Below are 15,763 nucleotides of genomic sequence, written 5' to 3' on the forward strand. Positions count from 1 at the left end.
CCTCAGGTAGTAATATGCATATATGTTGTTATCATTAGAGCGATGTTCGCTTATGGGTATTACCGGTGCCGTGCAAATCCGATATCCGGCGTAGCTTTAAATGCATTACTCAAGTTACAGGCCCCGGATATATTTATTCAAAGCACTGCAATGAGAGTAGCTCATAGAAAAATTTGCTTAGATCTATTGGAAAACAATGGACATGGGGACAGAGCATTGGAAGAGTTACTAACAGAACTCAGTTAATACAATGTCTTCTGATTCTTGAATCCCAATACATTTGTTTGGTAGAAGATATGAAATTAGCCTGGGAAGTACCAGAGGAATGCGTGGCGGATATACGGAAGTCCTCTACACCGGTGGAACAGGGCTCTGGACCAGGAGCCTACCTCTCGAATAAAAACGAGAAGTGGACTTTTTCTTTGGGTCAATATGCAGTGGCCTTTCAGGCTGAAGTATAAGCAATTCCAAGGGAGGTGCGCTGGGTGATTGACAAGCGGTTTAAGGGCAGGGGCATCGCAATCTGCAGTGATAGCCAGGCTGCTTTGAGGGCGTTGGGTAGTCCTTTGATCACCTCGAAAATCGTTCACGTTTTGATCTCTAACTGTAGATTCAATACGATGGAATTACTCTGCGTATCTGCTCCCGGATGCTTTAGTAAACAAAAATTCAACCTCCCCCATCCCGGGTATCAGTAGAAAAAACTGTTTCGCTCAAAACGTCTCACCATAAGTACTGTACAAGACAATGATTTTACCTGTCCTTATGTATTCCTCGAAGATCTGGGTTCATAGCAAGAAAAATGCGAATTTTTGGGCCCCTAAATGAGGATGGACGATTCCCTAGCCTAACGACGTAACTATGAGCGATACCACGAATGTCAGGTTGTGGATAAAATTCGGCTCAACCAGTTGCGGTGGGCGGGTCACCTAATCCGTATGGGTGAGGATAATCCAGCCCGGAAAGTCTATAAGGGTAATATCTATGGTAGAAAAAGAAGACGAGGCAGACCCTGCCTGAGATGGAGCGTTGGCGTAAGTCAGGACGTCGAATTGGTGGACCTCAGCGCAAAACCGGGATGCCCGGAGTTCCTTACTAAGACAGGCCTAGACCGGATACCGGTTGTTGTGCTGTTGATGATGATGAAGCTGCTCCTTACCACTTTTAGAAGAGCCCCTTAGACGATTTCTAGGCCTCTCTGGAGTAGTGCTGGGAAAATGCCATCTACTTCGGGTGATTTTTAGTGGTTTAAAGATTCCCATCGCCCACCTCACTTTAACTTCCTAGCATTCCTCTTTTGCTGGTTTCCCGTTTTCTTTTTTTCTTCTTATGGTCGTTGGAGTTCTGAGAAACAGATGTAGTCTATCCTCCTCATTCTGTGGTTCGCTCGATTCCTGAATTTCCTGAAGCTGTTCCGTTTTGCTTCCCTGATAGTGGTGCTATAAGCTGTCAGTACATTTTTGTATCTCTACCAGTCTCTGGCTTGTTTTGCCCTGGTGATGAGTTTCCGGATCTCCGATCGTATTCTGGCCAAGTTCCTGTTCCAGCGGGGTTCAACCCTTGAGGCTTCTTAAAGGTGATATTTAGATGGTTGTGGATGACTTCAATGTTAAGGTGGATTCTGAAAACACTTTGCTCGAACATGTGGTGGAAAGATGTGATATTGGAATTGCGAATAACAACGATGAAATGTTTGTAAATTTCTGCAACTTTCATTGCTTCGTCATCGGTTTCATCGATCACACAGTGTTCAAGGACAGGACGTGCCACAACGTCAATTAGGTTTCGATTGACCGCAAATAGATATCTGATCACCAACAACAGTAAAGTTTTCTGAATTTTAGTAATGGAAGAGCTGAAGACGAGATGGGTTGCTGAACGTAAGGAGCTAAGAATTCTGTTAATGGCTGCAAGGGTTCGTCGTAAGAAATACAACATTTTTTATGATATGATAAAAGGAATTCCACTATCACTTCGGGGAGTGAAGCAACTACCGCAAAACGCTACGATTTCGTTGCCTCATACCGCATCATGAAAGAGGTTGCAGCCTTTCAATGGGTGGGTGACGTTTCTCATTCATGATGATGTGGCAGATGAAGAAGGGGTAGGAGCACTTCCGCACAATTATGAATCATTTAATATCTGGTAAAAAACCAACTTTTGCGGATGATATGTAAAGCCATCGAAACATGCGGAAAAGATTGCTCTTGCAAACAAAAGCGATTCTATCTTTGTTATCTATGCACTCAAGCAGAGCACACTAGACAGTCTTGACGATCTCCTCGGGGAGCTGTTACGGCTTTTATCGAGTTGCTACTTATTCGTAAATGCTGGGAATCTGAGATCCTTTCCAATGACTAGAAGAAGAAGATGATTGTTGGGATTCCGAAGTAGTGCACCTGGTGAGGTACTCGCATGCTTCCTGCTGTTTGTGTAGGTAAAATAATCCTGGAATATATTAAGGCACATCTCGAAATTTTCGTGGGCAGACCCGTTTTTGCTCTGGGTCGTTTTGGATCGACCACATCATCACCCTTCGGATCATTATAGAACAGTATGCTTAGTTTCCTTCCCCACTCCATCCAATGATGATGCTAGTGTTGACGAGAAGATGGAAATGGTATCCGGAGCCACAGATTGACGACGAGAGACAATTCCATTGTGAGTTATAACATGGAATGGAATTCGCTACCGAGAATTACCGACGACTGTATTGGCCTAGAACTACATGGTGTAGAACAGTAAAGGGAAAGTGCATTCCTCCCGGGAAGCCGCGAGGGACTGAGAAACTGCCAGGAATAGACAGCGATGGTTCATAGATTTAGGGGTTTATGGCAACAGTTTTGGAATTACGACAACATTATATAAGTCAGATTTCTAACGACTGTCAGCTGGCATTTTGCTAAATAAATAAAGCGTCCTTCATTGTTTGATTTTTGGTCCTTATCGCAAGAAGTACTGTTTTAGACCTTTTGTAATATATCTGTACATACATATGTATATACTATGATATTATGCCGAAATCATAGATTGTTCATTTTAACATCATCTAAACGTGCGAGATATTTTTGCAAGTGCAAGGACTGGGAAGACGGAAGATGGATAAACTGTAACCTTTGAAAATCGTTCTTAGCTGAGTGTATTAGATCCTCTCACATTGACCTTTTACATAACCTGGCATTTGAATGTTTATTTGAATATCGAATGGTTCTTCCTGGAAATATTTCTGAAATACTCGTATTGCCCACTCCTGAATAACTTCCTACTTTGGTAAATTTGCAAATACCAAGGCACTGTAAAATTGAACGGACTAAATTATGCCTGCCAGGAATCGGAGAATCTCCCCCACATGTGAAATAAGTATGATCACGATTCTTTCATATTATGCCTTGAAGCGAGTATTCCTCAGAAGTCCTTCTTATGTAACTTGGGCGTAGTCATGTTCCTAAAACTTATTACAATTCATGCACATGAAGAGCATGTTTGACCTTCTGGTCCGGTCTAACAAAAACTTTTGCTCATATCAACTCCGAGAGAAGATTACGTCCCTCTGCTTTTCTTCATCCTTTCTCGGATAGAATTCATTGTAATTCGCCCTCATTTAACACATGCCTTACATATGCATAACCCAAGAAAGTTTGACTTATCCTTTAGTGCAGGAAGCTTATCTTTATAATCCTGGTCGTCGTGCTGCTGAGGGAGTAGTGTTTATGGCTGTACTACATATACTGTCAAGGTCCCCTTAACATGCTTATGCATCCTGGAAACGTTTCCCTGTTATTAAGTTTTACTAAATTAAGCAAGCACGCTAGCAACATAACCCAATCCATTGCCTCAACCCAAGAGTACCTTCTGAACCTTTTCTTTCTTCTCTCCCATATGTTTTCATGTAGGTATAACAGCTCTTCAGTCGGGGCTTATTTAACTTTTCCATTGAAAAGTTTTCGAAGTTCACGTGGTTGTTGCTGTTATTGTTGCCGTCATTGACGATGTTGTCATTGTTGTTGCTGTCTTTCCTCTGGTCAGAAAAATTAACTTGATGACTATGACATCCATTGTCTCGAATTTTGTAAGGACTATGTGGCAGATTGGTATCCTGATGAAGGACGACTGGCGGATAGGCAGAGAGGCGGGAAGTGCTTCGTCAATTGTGCTCAAAACAGAATGTAAAACAGAAAACTGAAATTAGAGGAATTTGTTAGGCGCTTAATTAATTTCGTTAGAAGTTGGTGGTTCACTCTTTTCGGAAATCGGTTGGACATTGGTTCTGAATTGAAACATAGGAACACAAATGGGTCTTTATCAGAGCTGGGCTTTTGAGAATAGGGTAGGGTGCGATGACAGCAAGCCTGAAAGGATCGACTATTGAAGTACAATTGAGAGGCTTCCATCAAGGCTTTATGTTAATGTTAGGTTGGCTTGTTTATTGATGTTAACAAGTTGACTTTATTTAGGGTTTTATGGAGAAAAAATCTTTATTAATAGAACTTTTTTCTGGTGGGTATCAAATGAAAGAGCGTAGTTGCGTCTCTCTTTTTATTTGATAAAATTATTTATTCTCGCATATTTGGGAGAAAGTCAAACCAAACCAAACCAAATTAGTAGGAAACCCATATCTACAATTGGGGGTAAAAACTATCACTATTCGGCTGCGTAAGACAATGGCTTTGCTCACTAACAGAAACATAGGGCCTATGCATCCAGAAAACCGAAAAAGCTGAGTTGCCGAAAAATTGGCAAAAGTTGATACTTTTTTAATTGTAACTTCAGCGCCGGCAAAGGGAAATAATGGAAAACTTGCAGGTAAACCCGAGCTATTGATAGAGATGAGTAGCAGAAAAGGCCAAAAAGATGAGATATTTCCTGAGAGGTGAAAGGGCATCGGGAGTTGGCGAAATTAAGTTTTAGCGTGAGTCATTTGTGGTGAACACAGAAAGGGGCTTTTGAGCTAAACAGGTTCAGGCAGACGTCCGGATAAGTGAAATTAGTGGTAGCAGGAGGGTGGAGGTTAAAGCGCGAATGAATGAGATGACAATTGAATGCAGGCACTTAGAAGAAGCTAAATCACAGGAAGATATCTGTGTTACACTAAAAGAATAATTTAATCTTAGCGGCATTTAGTTAGTTTAGTTAACTGAGGGGAGCTGCAGCTCCGAGCACTCAGGCTATTGTTAGGCCCACTGTACTATCCTTGTAACTTGCCTATTCAATGGCTTCCCGCCTACGGTGTTCGCAGGCTTTAGCGAATCTTAGAACATTCTCCAGAGGCAGAGATTGTGCAGATTCTTCGTTGAAGAAAACCTTGCCAAGGTGTCTTCGTCTGAGATCTGCGGATGCTGGGCAGCTGCATAAAAAGTGCAGGGCCGTCTCCTCCTCCTCCTCCTCACATTGGCTGCACACAGCCGAAACCACTACCCCAATCTTTTCCATATGGTAGTTTAAGGGGCAGTGTCCCGTCAAAAGCCCTATTATGGTTTTCATGTCCCACTTCTTAAGGGCTTAAGGGCTCCTTCACAAGGATTTTCGCTTGCCGGCAAGAGTCCAAATTTCTCCACTCGGTTGCGTGAATCCTTGCAATTTCAACCTTCAGAGTAGACTTGACAGTAGATGGTTGGATTCCAATAGCTGGTTCTGGCCCCACCATTGTGGATCTAGACCCTCGGCGAGCCAGTCTGTCAGCCTCCTCATTACCAGCGATGTTAGAGTGCCCCGGCACCCACATCAGGAATGTTTCGTTCAGTCGGCCAAGTTTCAGCAGCACCTGATGACAACTCCACACCAACTGGCTTGATATGTTGTTGCCATTTAGTGCTGATAATGCCGCCCGACTGTCGGAACAGATTCGAATGGTGCGACCCCTCCACTTGGCATATGGCATATATCTTCGCCTGGAATATGGTCGTCATTTTTCCGAGGAGTCGGGCCAGTTCTATAATCGGATTCTCCGAGAACACCCCTGCGCCCGATCCATCTTCCATGACTGACCTGTCGGTGAAGATTATTAGGTCTGTAATCTGAAAAAACTCATGGCCACTTGTCGACCATTCTTCTATTTCGGTGATTACGACAGTGTATGTCTTTTCAAAGATGAATCTGGAAACCATATGATCGGTCGGCATCAAGGCTACCGGATGTTTTTCAATCTTAGCGGTATTAATGAGTGCTGTTATTAGATTGTTTGTAGAAGCAGTGGTTGAATTGATTGTCGGCGCAAGCTCGTATGCCCACTCAAGGAGCAAGTATTTCTCAAGGGATTTCGGCCATTTCCCAATAGGAATCGACAGTCTACATGAAACAATACCAGGGTAAGAATTAGAAAAAAAATGTTGGCCAATTCTAATTTCTTATAATTTCTAATTGCCATGGGTCTTTAATAATGACAAAATTAAGGTCCTTCATTAAATTTCAAAGGAATTGCATATATATATATATTTTAATTGTGCAATTAAAGTCTATAAAATAATGTACAAAGTAAATCTCAAACATTAGGAAATGAAGAAATCATTTTGCCTGCTTTTGCGGGAAAACTTATGACTTTGACTTTAGCAGTTAATCATTATCAACAACGGCGCAACAACCGGTATCCGGTCTAGGCCTGCTTAATAAGGAACTCTAGACATTCCGGTTTTGCCCCACCAATTCGATATCCCTAAAAGCTGTCTGGCGTCCTGAGTTACGCCATCGTTCCATCTCAGGCAGGGTTTGCCTCGTTTTCTTTTCCTACCATAGATATTGCCCTTATAGACTTTCTGGGCTGGATCATCCTTATCCATACGGATTAAGTGACCCGCCCACCGTAACCTATTGAGCCGGATTTTACCCACAACTCGACGGTCATGGTATCGCTCATAGATTTCGTCATTGTGTAGGCTACGGAATCGTCCATCCTCATGTAGGGGGTCAGAAATTCTTCGAAGGATTCTTCTCTCGAATGCGACTAAGAGTTCGCAATTCTTCTTGGTAAGAGGTCTCCGAGGAATACATGAGGACTGGCAAGATCATAGTCTTGTACAGTAAGAGCTTTGACCCTATGGTGAGACGTTTCGAGTGGAACAGTTTTTGTAAGCTGAAATAGGCTCTGTTGGCTGACAATAACCGTGCACGGATTTCATCATCGTAGCTGTTATCGGTTGTGATTTTCGACCCTAGGTAGGAGAAATTATCAACGGTCTCAAAGTTGTAGTCTCCTATCTTTATTCTTCCCGTTTGGCCAGTGCAGTTTGATGTTTTTCATTAGTTGACGTTGACGTTGACGTTGCCACCATATATTTTGTCTTGCCTTCATTGCTGTGCACCCCAAGATCTCGCGCCACCTGCTCGATCTGGATGAAGGTAGTTTGTACGTCTCGGGTGGTTCTTCTCATGATGTCGATATCGTCAGCATCGGCCAGTAGTTGGGTGGACTTAAAGAGGATCGTATCCCTTGCTTTAATTCAGCATCACGCTTCAATTTCTCGAGGGTCAGGTTAAAGAGGACGCATGATAGGGCATCCCCTTGTCGTAGACCGTTGTTGATGTCGAATTGTCTTGAGAGCGATCCTGCTGCTTTTATCTGGTCTCGCACATTGGTCAGGGTCAGCGTAGTCAGTCTTATCAATTTCGCCTGAGTACCGAATTCTCTCATGGCCGTGTACAGTTTTACCCTGGCTATGCTATCATAGGCGGCTTTAAAGTCGATGAAAACATGGTGCAACTGATGTCCAGAATATCTTATAGATGTTACTCAGCAACGTGAAACCTCTATAATTGCTGGATTGCGCGATATCACCCTTTTTATGTATGAGATAGATAATGCCCCATTGTCAGTCGTTAGGCATTGATTCACTGCCCCACACCTTGAACATCAGTTTATGGATCGCTTGGTGTAGTTGGTCGCCTCCATATTTAACCAATTCGGCTGTAATTCCATCAGCTCCTGGCGACTTAAGATTTTTAAGCCGATGAATTGTACGGACTGTTTCTTTTATACTTAGTAGTGGCAGCATTTGTCCGTCGTCTTCAGTTGGCGGGACCTCCAACTCGCCGATGTTCTGGTTGTTCAGTAGCTCATCAAAGTACTCAACCCATCGCTCTCATATGCCCATTCTGTCGGAAATCAGATTTCCCTCTTTGTCTTGGCAGGATGAGCATCGAGGTGTATAAGGCTTCATCCTGCTGACTTGTTGGCAAAACTTGGGCGTCTGGTGCGGTTGCTCCCGGTACTTTTCGAGTTCACAGACTTGTTTGTTCTGCCGGGCTTCATTTTTCCGTGCGTGAAGTCGCTTCTCCGCTCGTCGGAGTTCGTGATAAGTCTCCGCGTGCCCGCGTCCTTTGAGAATGCCAGATTACTTGGTATGCAGCATTCTTCCGCAGAGTCCATAGCCGTTCGTTTATGTTTTCAAAGCCGATAACAGCAGGATTCATTTTTTGGCTGATTAAGAAATCTACTCCGAGTACATGGTTTACTGGATGGCCGCCAACGCGTTTCCTGCAATGCTGTTACATCAGCCCTATATTGGGGCAGGGTATTGGCTAGCTGCTTGGCAGCTCTATCTTTGTACAGGGAGCGCACGCTCTATGAGAAAATTGTTATTCTTTTTTCGTTGCCGGTTTCGTCGTTGTGCTGTCAGTCCAGTCCGAACAAGTTGTTTTCCGTGAAGGGTTGTCAACAATTTGACCCGTTTTTAGGCGCGGGAGACTCGCCTTCATCCTTCTCCGTCTGCAGCTTTTCGTTAAGAATGAGCTCTCAGCGGTCACCGCGTGGAGGTTAAGATAGGGTTTGGTAGTAGAGCCGTTGGTGTTGGTCCAGCAGGGGTTTCCCAGATTTTATGCTCCATCGTGGGTACCAATCCACGTTTCGCCCTGGGGCCTGGCCACCTTACCTTAACAATTAATGGGGCAATAATTTTGGGCACTGATAAATAATTCTGCTTAGTCCAGCGAAGCAAACCGTTAACTAAATGAATGAATGTTCAATTCATCGTTCTCAGAATCGCAACTAGTCGATCAACTTTACGTTTTGTCAATAATTCCGTCATTCCAGTCTTCCATCCAACCTCTCGTTGCTTCTTACATTCTGAATTGTGCCATTCGAAAAACTCATGATCTACTTGATCCAGAAGTTTTACCAGATCTATACTTCCGGTCTGAGTCTAAGGGTAGCAATAGAATATTTTCTTCTTCTTAAAAGTTACTTTTCTCGGTCATATTCATGACAGTGCTATCGGTACAGTGATCTAAAAGTTCGTCCCAGTATAGCCTTTGGGGGCTCAGTTTCCTTTGGTGATAATCATTGAAAGGTAACTTGGTATGTTGTTTGTATATATGTATAAATATTAACGGGAGTATGGCCGCGGTTAACATGATTCTTATCCTACAAATCAATGTGTACCGAAGTGCCCCGGAGGTAAAAGCTGATTTAGTGCCAATCAGCGAACAGTTCCGGAACAAGGATCTAGTCACATAACGTCCCAAATTATCAGGTACCACTGCAACCTGGGTTTGGGATGGCGTCCGACATTGTGTTCGGGCCTAAGACCTGGCTTTGTCTCGAATTTCAAGTAGTTTCAAACATTGGATTCATGTTAACGTCTCGCTGCCCAGACTGTAAAGGAGGAACCTTCTCGTCGGAATCAGTGCTATCGGTAGACGCGTGGTGGATTCTGTAAGACTTCCCGGCGAGCGACAATGAATACGTAGCATTCGAAATGGTTGACCCTACTCATAACGCGTAGAGTGTCGTAGCCTCCTGTCACTTGATAGACGGCGGAAACTGCTGACCTGTGCAGCGTATGCCATAAATTCTGCCGTTTGGGATAACATTAAAACAACCGCAGGGAGACATGCATTACAATGACAGGGTGCAGATCAGTTAAAAGGACATTGCAGGCCGATAAACAAAGGAAAGGCTAGTCAACGAGGGGAATGGTAACCCGTGGGGATTCTGTTATAAACTGGTTGCTCTAAAGATCGCGGCTCTAAGAAAGGGATGGGCCGAATTGTGGGGATAATATTCCCAACGGATCCTGTTCGGATTAATGACAAATGTGTGGGAGGCGCCGAAGATTGTCAGCTTTCTCTATGGAAGAGGCGAAAAATTAGAAGGCGATACGACCTACCGAAGTCCTGGTGTTTCACCATTGGCCGGACCTACTGCTCGGCGCATGCAATGCTTACCTGAAGCGAGGTATTCTTACTTGTCGCTTGAGACTCTGAATTGCCGTCTACATACTAACCACTCTGTATGCTTGGCACACGGAAGCGGGACTGCTCGGTAAGTTCATGAGGAGTAGATTCGCCGAAGTGGCACGTGCTGCCGAAGACTTATTCCCAAGATACTGCGATTTTAGGGTAGCGAAATCTACAATGGTTGCTGTCTTGGAGGTTGTGGATGCTGTTTATCGAGCTATGATTCACAGCATTGATCTCAACGAGTGAGTAATGCTTCTCAAAAAGCTTGATATCATAAATGTCCTCCATTTAGTATACTAGGCGCACAAGGTTATTAATTCTTTTTCGTCAAGAGTAGCACTCTACATACCTATGAAAGGCATTCCCCGATAGCCTACTAAGACTCAACATGTCAAAAGAGTCGCGCTTGATAAGTTGTACAAATGTTGAACAGGCGCAAAGCAGAATTTGCATATTGAAGTGACGGATGGAAGTTCATTGTCTCAGGTATCTTAACTGAAGAGAGAATCCCGACCTGTATTCCGAGTTGATTATGCAGTCAAAACGGTTAAGTACTTTAGATTGATGCTCGACGCGGAGATGAGCTTTTTCGAACAAATAAACGTCTTTTTATCAGTGCAACACAGTTCGTTTTTGTCTATGGTGTGGAGGTTCAGGCCGATGCTCTTTGCAAGGAGGTGTATCATAGTGCCTGTGCCGGCTGTATTTTGGGGATCGTTTGAGTAATCCCTGTTACTCTCTTGCTAAGGAACGCAAAACCATTCACTACCGCAAGGAAGAGGACTCGAGCGGAGTGGTTGCTCATGAAGAACGACAATATAGACGCGAAGTGTCTGCCAGCTTTCTTGGGAAAATGAGTCAAAAGGCAGATGGATTTCATAGTTCATCGGGAATTTAAGTGGCAGATGCGAATATCGTCAGGTAAGGAGCCGTGTTGCGCATTAATTTGCGTTCTTATTCTCGCAAAGAAGATTGAGATCGACCGGCAGTAGGACAGGACATCAGTGGATTTTTTAATTAATGATTCCCCGTCTCCCCTTCCTTCTCTTTGGTGAACGGAATTCCCAGACTTGAAGGCTCCACAAGGCGGTGGTATGGGAAGGCTATCCCGAAGTAATGTGTGAAATGTCCCAGGTTAGTTCTTTGATGACGTGGAGTATTTCCAACCAAAACGCTAAAAACCAGAAACATTATCCAATGAATCGCATAACTTACGTTTCAAATCAATGTTTAAGATTGAACAAGTCGGGAAATCGGAAGCTGGACGTTTCAGGTATGAAAGGTTTTGTATAGTTCTTTTATAAAGACATTTGAGTGTGAAATTGCCCCATTAGTACGTAACACGTAATATACGAATACATTATGTGAGAATATCCACTTTCGGGTGATATTGACATTCAAAATCTTGAATTTCCAAAGAAGTGAAACTTTGATCTATTATAACTTTGTTAGTAATAGTGCGATTTCCACCAAACTTGGCGCCATATATTATAACCTACATTACTGCAAAATATATAGTAATATATTATTATTAACTGTATTTGAAGGGATATCGGTATGGAAAGTATTTCGGTGCCTAGCCATCATATAGTGGCAGTCTCATGATTTTTTTCAGTTTTTCGGTTGCGCAGTTTCTGAGAATGGCCCCGTTAAATAAATTACCACTTTCGATCCCCGAACTCATCTCCTTTTCAAAGAATCTCAAAACTGTTACCAGATTCGGAAAGTACTAACCGAGACCTTTCGTCTGATTCCCCACATGACTATATTTGGTGAAAAAAAAAATTTACACTCCCTCCACGTAAAAGGATATAACTTACTGTTTGCGTGAGGGTTCACAGCTTCCATCTTTCCACCAATGTCAATCGCTGCTACAGTATCCGAAAAAAATGCGTGTGACAGACAGCCAGGCAGACAGCCAGACAGACAGACAGACAAAAAGCAGAGCTTTACATCAGGGCTGGTCCGTGAAAAAGTTTGAAGAGGATGCATTCATCTAGCTGCTATTGGTGGCTACAGAAAAAGTAGAGCAAATGATGGGACGGATAACGAAAGCATGCGACGCTGCTATGCTGAGGCGGGGAGTCCTCGCAAAAAGGCGCTCAAACTATTGGTGGAATGAAGAGATCGCGGAGTTATAGGATGCATGTTTTTGAGCTAGAAGGATCTGCGAACGATCAAGAGGAAGACCAGACTTCGACGAGAAACGACAAGTATATAAGAACCTTCGAGGTAGGTTTAAGCAGGCTATACGGACCAGCAAGCGAGAGTGCTTTAAGCAACATTGCGCAGAGGCAGACCAAAGCCCCTGGGGGCACCACTGTACAGGATGGTTATGAAGAAGATAAGTGGGCGAACATCACAATTGACCTGCCTGCATCTCGATATAGTGATGGCGCTCTTCCGTCCGGATAAAGGGAAGCGCAAACAATATAAGCAAACATTGGACGTCTACACCATACCTGCGGTAACTGAGGAGGAACTTGCGCAAATTTGGCGGAGAATTGTGATAACAAAGCACCCGGTCTGGATGCTGTTCTCAATAGAGCTCTTAAACTCGCTCTTTAGACCTGACCCGACTGGTAGAAGGGGTTTTCCCCGACCGGTGCAAAAACTTTTTTGCTCCCGAAGCCAAATAAGTAGCCAGGACGACACCCATCATCATACCGATCGATTTGCCTCATCGACATGGCAGGAAAGATGCTCGAAATGGTCATCTACAATAGACTGCTCCCTATCATTGAATGTAGGGATGGAGTATCGGAGCGACAATTTGGATTTCGACAAGCCCACACAATGATCGACGCCGTAGACGTTGTTTTGAAGCTGGCTCGAGAGGCGATGTTGTCTAAAAAATGCTGTGCCGTGGTGACGTTGGACATAAAAAATGCGTTCAATTCCCCTAGCTGGGAGTGGATAAAAATCTCACTGGCTCAAACGGGTGTCCCTAGTTATTTGACTAAGCTCCTCGATAGTTACCTTTCGGAGAGGACACTTTGGTACGACACGAATGAAAGATCCAAACAGTACACCGTCACGGCAGGATTACAACAGGGCTCAGTGTTGGGTCCTCTCCTCTGGAACATCATGTACAATGGGGTCCTTGTCCTTCCCGTGCCAAAGGAGGCCACGATGATCGGTTTCGCAGATGATCTAGCTGTGGTTGTCGTCGCGAAACAACCTGAAGACGTTGAAATGTAGGCTAACGAAACCATTAGCGCCGCAAAAGCGTGGCTGGAGATGGTTCAGCTTGATCTTGCGGAACAAAAGACGGAGGCGGTTACCAACCGTAGGAAGAGGAATACGGTTAATATTCATGTTGGTGCTCACATCGGTCGAAACTGGTTATGAAATACCTAGGGGTGATGATTGACGCTAAAATCAATTTCAAGGGACATCTGGACTATGCCTGTGAGAAAGCAGCAAATCCCCGCGTATCATCAGCGCCGATAATGCCTAACAGTGGAGGCCCAAGATACAGTCGCAGATTACTTGTAACCGGAGTGGTTCGCTCCGCACTATTATACACGGCACCAGTTTGCGACGATTCACTAGCGTGTGAGAGTAATTGGAGGAGGGTAAATATGACTTGCCGCTTAGTGGCGCTAAGGGCGTGCATCGCCTTCGGAACAATATCAGACGATGCAGCGTGTATTATTGCCGGAACGATCCCGATAGACGCGCTGCCTGTTCGAGAAAAGGGAAATGAATCCTCCTGAAAAGGATGCAGAAAACCGAAAAGCGACAAGCCGAAAGTTGCTGGAGAAGTGGTATGGTATCTGCACCAGTTAAGGCTAGATGATTCTCCTTTTTGTCTTGAATGTGGTTGCACACCCGAGGACCCGCAGCATGTTATGTTTCTCTGTCCACGATTTTTCTCAGAGAGGAGGAGTCTAGAAGACTCCCTGAAAACCAACCAAACCAACCAAATTAAATAAACCTAGAAACAATAGCATGGATGCAAGTGAATTGAACTAATGAAAAATTTTGCAACAACCTAGTGACCCTTGCGAGTCCAGGAGACGATTAAGTACTTGCAATCTACGAGTCTTTCGCGGCTAAGGACTTCCGTCAGATACTGCAATTCAAAACCAATTTTCTTTAACAGGAAATTATTTGAATTTTTTTATTCCCGTGAAAGTTCCGCGATTTCAAGGAGTTTCCAAGGGTCGTCACCAACAAACTTTTATCATGGATAGTGTCGAGTGATCCCAATGGAAGTTCATCCGCTTTCTCCCTTCAAAGGCAGCTCAAGCATCGTTTGATATTCTTGCTCGATAATTTAACTTTTTTATACTTTGTGAATAGGCGTTTCAGCGTGCTATGAATACTAGGAAAAAATGTGACTTCATGGCATGTTGGGATTTACTGAACTTCCAGGAAACATCCCAATTTGATTTTATTCTTCTTCCAGACATTCGGAGTCATTTTTTCCGGAACGATGCTCTATAAACTCGCCATATTTCAAAAATAACGATTTTATCGTATTTTAAATGTCCTAAATAAATCAGCCCAGTCATTGGATATGCTAATAAAATTTTTATTACAGCTTTTGCGTCGAGTAGGACACTCGATTCCGAAGATTTATGTGCGCGTCGTTTTTCCCGGAAACCTAACATAGCAATCCTTGAAAGTACTTTCCTTTCCTATGACCTTATTTGTGTAATCTTCGTTTTCATATAAAAAGCACAGTAAATGGTGCATAATTGGAATCGGAACGCACAATATTGGGATGACACTGCCACACACCACATTGCCATTAGGACTAATTCCTCGGAATGGAATGCGATAAAGACACCAAAGTAGGTATCTAATATTCAAGGAGATAACCGAAAGCCCACAATATCCCTCTGGCTTACTTTGTTACAAATTGCTAACGATGTAAGCGTAATTGCCCTTCTGTGCAAAATGAAAATAGAGCGAGAACGTCTAGGGACGTAGGTAAGAAAGTTCGGGAGTAGGGAGGAGAAAGCGTACGTTCTGACGTGTCTAGCTGAAATTTCGCCTACCACCTAGTTAGGCAATACTGAGCAACCATATACTTATATTGCTTCCAGCCATGCAAAACAATTTTCTTATTGAGTTCGCTCTAATGATGGCTCAACTTGAATGGAAGAATGTGGGTCGTTGGCTGGTTTAGACATTGTGTGAAATGGCCAGGAATACCTCATTTTTCGACAATTATGAGATAAAATTGAATTTCCATATTTATGCGGGGTAAAATAATGAAAGCTTTAAACGCAAATGTTTATCATATATAAGCAATGTGAAGACTACGTGGTTCTAAACCTTAGTTGCACTCAAAGGGGCATTGGCAAATTAATTTGAAAGAATCAACTAACCTCGTCAAGTATGTAGTGAAACCCTCTGAAGGTTTCGGCCTTCAAATGCTCACAGGTCGTATTCTTTGTTTGGGGGTCAAGCAGTGCACAGCAAGATAGACTGATGCGGAATATATCTCCCTGAGGCAATCTATCTCTCTCTAAGGATGTGCTGTCTCTTCTTTCGTCTACCAAGAACGTTAGAGAGTCGTCATAGCCACACCCACTGGGGAGCCGAAAAACACCTCCCGCAATCCAGGGTGTTATGCAAA

Source organism: Hermetia illucens, chromosome 3 (genome assembly GCF_905115235.1).
Source record: "Hermetia illucens chromosome 3, iHerIll2.2.curated.20191125, whole genome shotgun sequence".
Taxonomy (NCBI): Eukaryota; Metazoa; Arthropoda; class Insecta; order Diptera; family Stratiomyidae; genus Hermetia; species Hermetia illucens.